The sequence below is a fragment of the Manacus vitellinus genome, unplaced genomic scaffold, assembly GCF_001715985.3.
Source record: "Manacus vitellinus isolate BGI_N305 unplaced genomic scaffold, ASM171598v3 scaffold_1_pilon, whole genome shotgun sequence".
Classification (NCBI taxonomy): Eukaryota; Metazoa; Chordata; class Aves; order Passeriformes; family Pipridae; genus Manacus; species Manacus vitellinus.
In genome coordinates, this window is record NW_021939396.1 from 12,666,308 (window position 1) to 12,677,104 (window position 10,797).

The window sequence follows — 10,797 nt, forward strand, 5'->3', positions numbered from 1 at the left end:
GGCTCAACTATGCACAGTTGCTTAAAAGTAATAGAAAATGTTTGTTTGTAAAAGTTTTGGGTAGGGAAGGGTCTAGAAAGGCACACGTTCCCCAGACCACTTATAATGCATTTTTTTCTTATGTTTCTTTGTATAAACATCTTCCCAAGATGAAGGATGTGGCACTAAGCAGCAGTTTTGTTATTTCTCCCAGACTGGTTGAGGATTAAGTGTCCTGACTATGGGATGACTGAGCACTGTTTCACTCCAGTGTTAAACCGTGCAGTGTTTCTGGGTGTTTATCCACAACACATATAGCTGCGATTTGACAGATTACATTTTAAGAAGGTTTCATGCAAGCGTAGCGGCAGCTCTGGAAGTTGAGCTAGCTCGGGTGTTAGGACTATATTCCTTTATGTTTAGATGCATGATGTTTCTGGGATGTGCCTTTGTCATGACAAGAAATACCACAGCCTGAATGCCTGTCTTCCCCACCCCAATCCAAGCTCCAGGTGGAGAGCAGTTGACTCCAGTAAACACGACTCATCCATGCTTCTACCATACCTAGTACATAAATAGGTTTGTGATGCTTTTAAAATGCAGTAAAAGCTGCTTGGCTTTGAAATTGTGACTTCTAAAGGAGAAAGAAACAACAGTTTGCATTCTTTATTTCACTCTCTTCATCCGCATGGCTGTTGTAGCTGGATGCCTCTTGCACTTAAGTAGGAGATGTGGGATTGAATCCCCATTAGGCTGAGGAAGGCACTGAGCCCAGTCTTCCCTCTTTTCTAAGTGCTTTACCCCATCAGTTACTCAATAAGATAATATTTCTCCTCTAGACCTATTTTAAAAGTGAACCTTGTGTCCCATCCATTTATCTTCAGGAAAGGACTTGGGCTCTGGAGGTGTATGCCTACAGGACCTGATTTGGGCGTGTTTTGGAAAGGAATGGGTTTCAGACTTGTGCCTAAGTGATTAGGTGTAGGTGGTTTCTTCTTGGGGTTGCATTCTGAAGACCATACGTCCAAGTAATTTCACAGTCTGGCCCTAAATCTGTTGAGACTGCCCTGCAGAGGGAGAAATCTCAGTGGGCGGAAAGCTGGGTTGATCAGTTTATGATTCAGAAGGAGAACTGTGGTTGTCCTTATCTTATACAAAGGAAGTACAAATAACACTTGGTCATAAACATCTCCAGTGTTATTATCCAGCTGTGCAATTAATCTGTGTGAACTCCAGCAGCACTGGATTTTACTAATGATTACATACCATGTGCATTCACTTTTTCTTGCTTATAAATACCATTCCTTTTAGTCTGCACATTCTTTTTAACACTTCTTTTCTAGAATTTTAGTAGGTTTTTACAATAAAGTCTAAATTTCACTGGGAGGTATAGGTATGCTGAGTAGATTTTTGGCAGGGCTTTTCCCTGAATCATAATCATTTAAATGAAATTGACTGTTTAAACTATTTTTACTGTGTTCAGGCAGGATGCACTACAGCACCATAAGGGATTGCTTTTATACTGATTCGTGACCTGTTTGAATCTTTAAAGATCTGGATTCTTTAAGGGATTAGTGTCAGGATTGCATTTTTAAATTTCCATGGCAAAAGCACATGTTTGTGTTGGACTGCTTTTTAATAGCATTTTTATGTAACTAATTGCATCTTGGCATGTTACAAGGTAAACTAATGATGCTGCTTCAAGTCCACCAGAGTCAACAAGTAGACAGAAGTATATTGATTCACTGTGCCACAGAAGGTCTGTCTATACAACCACAAGGACTAAAAACTGCTCCTAAATGGCTATAACATAAAATCCAAACTCTTTCCCCTTCATGTTGTTATGCTTATGGCAACCTAACACAAAGTTGGCATTGTCATAGAACTACAAAACCAGTTGCTATCAATTTTAGATTATGCAAAATAATTGATGATTCGAGTTCCACGTACAGTGATGTAATATGTAGATATCTTATATATAGAAATTAAAATATCTGTTTTGGAATACTGTAATTCTCCCTCAAGTGATCAACCATTAGAAAAATGCAGTAAGGATATGAAAATTACTTATACAGCAGTCCTATGCAGCAAAATTCAGGCTACCTTTTGTAATGTGTGGCATGACACTTATCGAAAAGCTGAATATTAGTAAGGAGTAATAGGTGAAAGTAATGTTAGTGTAAGAATTCATGGTCCTTTACACCTTATCTGAATATGTTATCAAAAGCACTTCAGGAAGAGATGTAATCTCACGTCCCACGTTGCAGTGTGCACAAGGGTGGTCTGCCAAAATGGCCAAAGGGATGAAAAATAAAAAAACAATAAATGAGAGTAGCTCTATTCTCCTGTTGCTATGTTTACACACAAACAGATTCCCTCAAGCCAGAGCAGAGCTAAGAAAGTATTAGGATTAGACAGTATTAAGATCTGCTTCTTTGTTCCAGAAACTTTCTTTTTATGGAGGAAGTTGCCCCCAAAAGTCATCTGTGTTTCTTTTAGATTTGCAAAGTTGCTCTTTCTTAAGAAAGAACACAGACTCTCTTAATCCCATAATTAGTTACATATCAAAAATAGAAAACCTGAGGCTGATCATATAAATGCGGACTGTTTTTTTAATGGATTAATTAATTTAACATGCTCCGTGAAATTGCATGCAGGATTCTGATCTCATACTGGTACAAACTCTGGAGTCATTCCCCTTTATCCAGTGAAATTAAATAGGCATAAAACTGGTTTGCATAAGATGAGTGATAAGGAAACCCTTTTGTATCATTTGTACAGTGTACATACCCATTACTCAGTGGTAACAGAACTTGAGAGTCATGGTTGGACCTATGCATATTATGAATTAGTGTGCAAATACCACTACACTATTGAGGTTTCTTGGGAGGCAGTGGAACAGTTTTTATTTCTAGCAGGCAGGGCCAGGCTTGTGAATGCATGGTGCCCCTTTTTGAATCATTACACTAAGGGAAAAATAATTGTTGAAATCTCTCACTTCATCCAGTTAAACTGAGCTTGGGATGGGTGCTGCAGAGGGCAGGTTAAGATAAATCTGCCACCTGTTTGGCCCACCAGTCCCAGGGATGGCTGGTTACCAAACCAGTCCCTACAGTAGCTTAAAGCAGTCTCACAGCTGCTCCAAGCAGTAATTTCTGGCTGGTTCATAAGCCTGCGGTGGTACTCTGGATATGACCTCTTCCCACAGCAGTGTCTTCTGTGCCCACAGCTTTGGGATGAAAGGCATTGACCTGGCTACTTTGGCTCTCCGCAGTCTAAGAATGCCCTTTAAAGCAGGGAATCCTTAGCTGGCTGGTTAAGGGCATTTGAGGGTCCCTTCACACAGGCATCACACAGCTGGGAGTCTGGCATTGAGCCAGGGGCCCTCCTTGGTGGAGTAACCTGGTGTTACTGAGAACAGACTGAGGTCTCTGACCGTTCCTATAACATCATTTCCATGTTCCTAACGTTGCCAGCACCTAATTTGTTTGACTTGATGGCACTGCTGTTCTCTAGCAGTGTAGTTTAAGGTACAGTCAAAGGGCGGATTCTCCTTTAATTTACTTTGAGGAACTCCTTTTAGATGTGTAAGGGTAGGTAAAAGTAGCAAAGGTAAAAGTGCAAAATTTCATTGTAGTAGAGAGGAGGATCCTGAACTGGCATGGTGCAGGAGGCAGGGTGTGTAGAGACGGACATGGCAGAGCAGAGCAAAGTTACCTAATGGGAAAATGTCTCCAGAAGTCAATGTGCTGCTCTTGGCATAGGTGGCCCAGCAGGAAAAACGTTTTGCATGGATCATCCCTAGAAGGGAATGTGGAACTCTCAGAGGTACAAACTGGGAGCATAACATTCTTGCAGATGAGAGATGAGTAAATGACACTGATTGTTTATGATAGAATTGCCCAGGGAAACCAGCAGACGGACTGCACAGCAGCAATACTTAATGCTTTGTTTTTTTCCCTGTCCCCCTCCAGCTTCATGATGTAAAGAGGACCAGTCCAGCCAGTCGCAGAGGAACTCACGTTCAGCAGCACAGGCAGGAGGATGTGCTAAATGCTGCCAGTGCAGGATGCAGCACGGCACCATGCCATTGGTACTGCTGGTAGCGTGGGTCTCTTCTCACTCTGTCATCACTCAAGGCTTGATCTACTAATCTTTACTCATAATGTGTTGACCTCTGATCTTATCTGTTGTTGCTCAGGAGTATGTATCTATTGTTTTGATGAACTATCAGTACTGACGGAAAGTCACCTTTTTCCTCAGTTGGAGTTTGTTTACCTTTTGGGGACTGTTTGTTTTATTGAGCAAATTCCTGGCTAAAAATCCAATAGATGGCAAAGGATATTTAAGCAAAAGACAATGGTGACTTTATTTTGTGATGAATGAATTCAGGAAGGAGAAGCAGGGAGACATTAAAATAGGGTTGTATAAAAAAGCACTGTAATGGTTTAATATAGCATAAAAATGCTGCTACAAAAGCAGTGAATCCATAGGTTTCAAAGCATTCTGAATTTATTTAGTTGTAAATAAGAAGGATTTATCAGTGTTAAAATAATTAGGACCTATCCGATGACTGTTAATAGGATGGTAAAGAGCTATTTGTATGTAGGTATGGGCATCTTTAAAGGATATATAATATATATTTGTAGTTAGTTTCAGTTTGCTTAAAACAGCAGCGTCTTATTCTACTGACACATGTTTTTACTTACAGTAACTACTGGAGTTATAAGGCTGAGATGGAGCTCTTCTGCTACCAAATTACTGACAGACCTGTAATCCTTTTACTGACTAAGCATCATTTCAAAACTGTCTCCAAGCCTCCAGCCTCCAAGCATCCAGTGCCTCTGGTGTTCACAAACTTCCTCGTGGTAGTTCAAACTGCACATAAGCCAGTGTAACTGAGCTGCTGCCTAATTAAGGGATCCCATTCCCCCAGCCGTAGTTTCCCTCTACCTCCTTTGCATCAAACCCAATGAAAATGAGGGTACAGAGTGGTTCAGACCAAGGCAAAACTGTTCCTTGTTTCTCTTTGGTTGATTAGGTTTATGCTGAAATTAATTAATTTCAGTACAAAAGGACAGTTTAAAAATGAACACAAAACTTGTGAAGCAGATACACCACCATGTTCTATCTTCTTCATAGAATGTACAGTAAACTGGATGTTTTTTCTCTTTTAAGATCATAGATGGAAAGCCATTATTAGAATTTTTCTTTTAGACAAGAAATGGTGATGCAGCTTCTAGAAGCCTTCTGGTGGTCTGAGCCATGCTTCTGAATCTTTAGACACTCTACTGCCATGCCCATATTAAGCAAAGGGAAAAATTAAATTATCACAGTTATTTGTTTGTAGTGGAAGAATATTGATTTCATTATGAAATTCAAATTGTTTGTAAAGAGGTATTTGAACATTCTTATGTATAGGTGATTTTAGGGAAAATGCTATCTGGAGTGTATTTTCTTGAGTGACGTTTACAGTGTTTTACATCCCAGAGGACTCCAAGAGTCTCAACTGAGATGAATGGGTCACAATATATTAGCATTTTTCTCATTTTCCTTACTTAGATTAAGCAGAAATACGTGTTCTGTAACCTTGAACTTTAGAGTTATGAGCTTATTATGAGTTTGTCTGTCCTCTGCAATGATTACTCCCTAGGACACCCAGGTGTTTTCAGGAGCTGGATGCCACTTATAGAACAGGAACCCTGTTTCTAATGCTTGATCTTCTGACATCAGATTGAGAAATACTTCCCACTGATGTGCTTACATCCTCTGAAAAACAGCCCTGATACTGATGGCAAGTTCCAAATAGTAGCTGCTTCTGATTCACCAGGTGCTGAAGCCACATGAGAAGTTAATAGAACACATGAGAACAATATCTTTATTTCATGGAATTACTATGAATATGTTTCTTAGGCCTATCTTAGCTACTTAGTTCCTACTGAACCCAGGCCCAGATTCTTTCACAATGTTTTGGTAAGTTTAAACATTTGATCAAGTAGGTTCTGATTCACAGGGAAGCAAACAGGTTTGATTTTTTTTTTCTTTCCTTTCTTTCATAAATCCTAAACCAGTTAAACTGCATTCCTGTTGGCCTGGCGTCCTTCATGAAGAAATATGTGTTACACACAGTATGTATGCAATTTCTGGATAGAAAACAAACTGTGGTTCTACTAGCAGGTTTAGCTCACAAATCATCAAGGAAGATGAGGTGGTTCATGTTGTCCTGATACTGAGACACAGTCTGCTAAGATGTGGTTTAGACTATGAAAAATAAGTTAAAGACCAACTGTCTCATTTTCCCTCCATGATTTTAAATGAGACAACCACAGAATTTACTCAAACAGAAAATGAATATTTTATTTCATTTGCAATTCCTGATGGTTTCTTGTATTCATTAATGTCTTTGTGCTTTGTTTCCTTACATCTTTCCACTTGCACATGCTCTTCTTATGTAGTGGGTGTTTTCATTCACTACAATAAATAACTCCTCACAGTGGACTTGTTCTCAGAGGTGCTGGATGAGGGTAGAGAAAGGGACGGTGGACTGGCTACCAGGAAAATTTTGTAATTTATTTAAAAGGCAGTAATTAATAAATGACACCAAACAAACTTTAAACAGCAGCTTTCTTGCACCTTTAAACAAAATTATTCTTCTACCCTGGAATCTGATTTGGAATGGGACCTTATGTTCACATATCCTTTGGAGCGTTTACAGTCTGTAGCAGTGCATTTCAAACACTTGAATGGCTTTGCCATTTTCTGCCTACCAGTAGTTTTGTGGAGCTATTTAAGTAGCTTAAATTTTAATCCACAGGTATTTGGAAGAAGGATGAATCAGTGGTCAAAAAACACAGCTCATTAATTTTACATAATAGCAAAAGAATAAATAGGTCAGTCAGTATTCTGTGCCTTATTTTACTAGTAGCATAGTCTAACTGCTGTGTAGTTAGGGTTTATAGGGTACTCTGAAGATGTAATTTGTTGTACAGGACTAATGTTTTGTTCATACATTTCTACATCTAGCTATACTCAAAAAGAAATACTTAACTTGCTTGAAGCCTTTTTGAGTTTCTGGTGCACAGTGAAAGCAAGCACGCTGGGATTCAGCTGACCAACTGCCTCTGTGTATCTCTAGTTACCTGGCTAGACCCCCCACTACAAACAGGAAAGAAATGGCTGCATTTGAGGAACAATTTGTTTAGTACTAAAGTACGTATCTGGAAATAGATCATATGAATCATTTGTGTTCTGCTTTGTCCTTGGTTTTACAAAAAATGTATTTCTGCCTCTTCAGGTCCTGAGAAAGCTCTCTCTTGCATATGTGAGCTTGCAGAAAGCTCTGGTATTCCTGAGCTGTTAAAATGAAATTTCTTGTTGGACATACTGGCAATCCTTTAGATTTCCTCTGACAAACTTTAAAGCATTTTCAAGACCTAGAAACTGTCTCACAGGGGGAAATAAATTGATCAGTTAACATGCTAAGCATCTGCCAACTCTGTATTCACATTTTTCTGCACTGTTTTACTTAGCCTTTTACTGAATGATCATCATTGTGACTACTTTCACCTTCCAGAGAGTAGAGTGCTCCACGTGCTCAGGGACTGTCACGGGGCAACTGTTATAAAGACTTCTATTGAATGAAGTTAGGAAAATTAGCATCTCTTGCTAGACAATTCACTGCTGAGGGGTTAGTAACATAGCAAAAGCTTGAAACATCTAGTAAGGGAAGAAAATGAACAGGGTATTCATGACTGAAATCTGTTTCCAAAAATACATTACTTTTATTTGTTATACTCTTAAGGATTGAACTATGTCTGCATCGATAAAATCCAAGTAATGATTGGCATCTGGCTACTTTTATAAAGTTATGTCTATTTTGTAAAGCACATGAGAAAAGACAAATGTGACCAAAGAGAAGATATATAATGGAATTGCACTGTCTGTGAAGGTAATGGCTCTGCAGATGCACCCGTGATGCACTGCATCGCACCCAGTGAGAAGCTACAGTCCCTTTACAGCTCAGCACCTGCAGATCTGCACTTGATTAGGTACAGGACCTCCATGGGATTTAAGCACGGGTATAGCACTGAGGGTGCTGAGGTATAGCACTAAGGGCCTTAGGGATTCAGAACTCAGAAATGCACGTGTCCACCCACACTTCCCAGGCATGGAGTTTTGTGTGGTTAGCCACTATACTTCGGTAGGCTGTTGCTGCTGCCGGCAAAACAGAGTGACGCGAGTTACTGGTCCCACCCACCCAACGACAATCAAGTGAAACTTTTCCTCCCTATGTTGAAAGATCCACATGGAGAAACCTTTCCAGTCCAGGAGGGGGTGGGGCCCGAGTCTGCAGTCGGGCGCGCTGTATGCAGCAGGTAGGCAGACAATTCTTTTACAATTTGCTGTTCTTCCTTACCACACAAGCATAAAAGAAACCCAGATGAAGCTACTGCTTTGATCTTGCTCATTCTTTTTCCCCCACGTGAGTAGGTTACATGTGACTTCAATAAATGACAAAAAAGAGAGGAAAAAAAGAAATATCAATTCACAGCTTCTGTACCTGTGCAACCTTATTAAATCAAGACAATCTAGAGCAATGCTTTCCAAATAACTATGGTAATTCCTCTCTGTGAGACATTTACTATTTTTATTATCATATTTGGTGTCAAATTGCATTTCATTAACCATTTCAGTCAGCTGAACTACAACTGCAATATACTGTTTAAGACTGTATGTGGAACTAAATAGAGATGCCTACATATTCTTGTGGCTGTGGTCAAGAATGTGTCATTTCATTGCTCTAGGTGCTAAATTGTTTTTTTAGAAAAGTGATTAAAGGCAGTGAAAGAAGCAGAAAGAAAGAAAGAATTGCAACTGCTGAATGCTCATGTGAGATTGTTTAAAATGCTTGAGGAAAATGTATTCTTAATGGGGTATATTGATTCTGTGATCATTTTTATTAGAATTAGTTTTTAAAACATTATATTTACCATAGGTATCCTTGCCATATGTGTGTTATGAGCCTGGGGAGAACAGGATGATAATGCTTGCACTGAGTCAAGTGACAGTCTTCAGAATATAGAAGATCATAAATTCCTGGCTGACCGAGAAAGAGCAGGAAGTGTGCTGAAGTATTCCTCCTATGATGTAGCAAGATCTTAAGCAGCTGTCTTGTATTCACTGTATATCCACAAGCAAATGTGTCAGGAGATTGGAGTGGCTAAACATGGAGCTTGGTGGAGATCCAATACAAAAAGGGAGTGTAGAGGGGATGGAAGCAAGGACAGGCTACAATGGAATAATTTAGAAACATTGCCTGAGTTTGTAGGGGTAGCCTCAGGGGCTCCAAAGCCTAAATGCAGTTGAGACTTACATGGGAAGCAGAGCAAGAAGAGCTTCCACTGCTGTATTAGCAATGGAACTATTGCTGAATGGAGGAGGGGATGCAGTGACGGCAGACATGGATAGAATGGAGATGTTCTGAAGTTTATTTGCCATCCTTACCACCAAAATATCCCATTCCTCTGTGCTTAGGGAAAGGGTCCAAAGAGAACTTAAAGTGTTTAACCAGAGATTACTTGAGAGAGTTTGACGAGAAAACTCCATGGGAGCACATGGACCATGGAGTGGTCCAAGGTGCCAAAAAAACTGATTAGATGTCTCTGCAGAGTCACTCTATCAAATCAGAAGAGTAATGGAGGTAATAGAAGGTTCTTAATAACTGCAAATAGATAAATGTTGCACCCTTCTTCAAAAAGGCCAAAGACAATCTGGGGAACTGTAAACTGATCAACATCACCTCGATCCCCTTGGAACTTTAAGGAATGGGTCCTCTTGAAGCACATTTCTGGGCATATGAAGAAGAAGGTGATTGGAAACAATCACCATAGATCTACCAAGGGTAAATCATGCCTGACCACCTGATTGTATTTATGATTCTATGACTGGATTTATGGATGAGGGGAGAGAAGTGGATGTCATTACCTCAAATTTAGCAAGGCTTTTGACATTGTCTCCAACATATTCTTACATCTGAGTTAGGATTTTGTGGTCTGTGGATGATTTGGTTCAAAAGAGGATGGTTAAATGAGTTGTTCTCTACCCAGAGAACATTTACCTGGTTTCCTAGTAGAGTACCACAGGGATCTAGATGCTAGAAAGATCCTTTTTAACATCTTCACCAGTTACCTTGAGGAGGTGATGAAGTCCACTTTCCTCAGATTTGCAGATGGCACCAAATTGGAGGGAACGGTGAATATGCTGTGGGCAGTGCTACTGTACAGAGGAACCTAGGCAGGCTGGAGGAATGGGCCAAGAGGAACCTTATGAAATTCAGCAAGGACAAATGAAAGTTTCTGTCACCTGGGAATGCTGAGCCCTTGCATCAATACATGCTGGGGCTGACTGGCTTTACTGCAAAGGCTCTGGGGAGTCCTGGCAGAGAGCATGCTGCTCATGCATCAAAGTGCCCTGGCAGCAAAGATGGTAACAGCATCTGGACTGTGCTAGAGGGAGCACAGCCAGGAACTTGTGAGAAGGGATTATGCTCCTGCTCAGCACCTGTTAGACCACATCTAGACACTGTGTCCTTTTGAGCCCCTCCAGAAAAGGCGTTGAAAACTTGGAGCCGAGTTCTGCTGAGGCCCCCCAAGATGGTTAGAGTCAGAGCCATGTGATAGAGACCTAAAGGAACTGGATTTATTCAGTCTGAAGAAGTGGCTTCAGGTGGACCTGGTAGCAGCCTGCCAGGACCTATGAGGGAGTTTTCAAGAAGAAAAAGCCAAGCTTTTCACAGTGGTAACTGGTGGGAGAACAAGA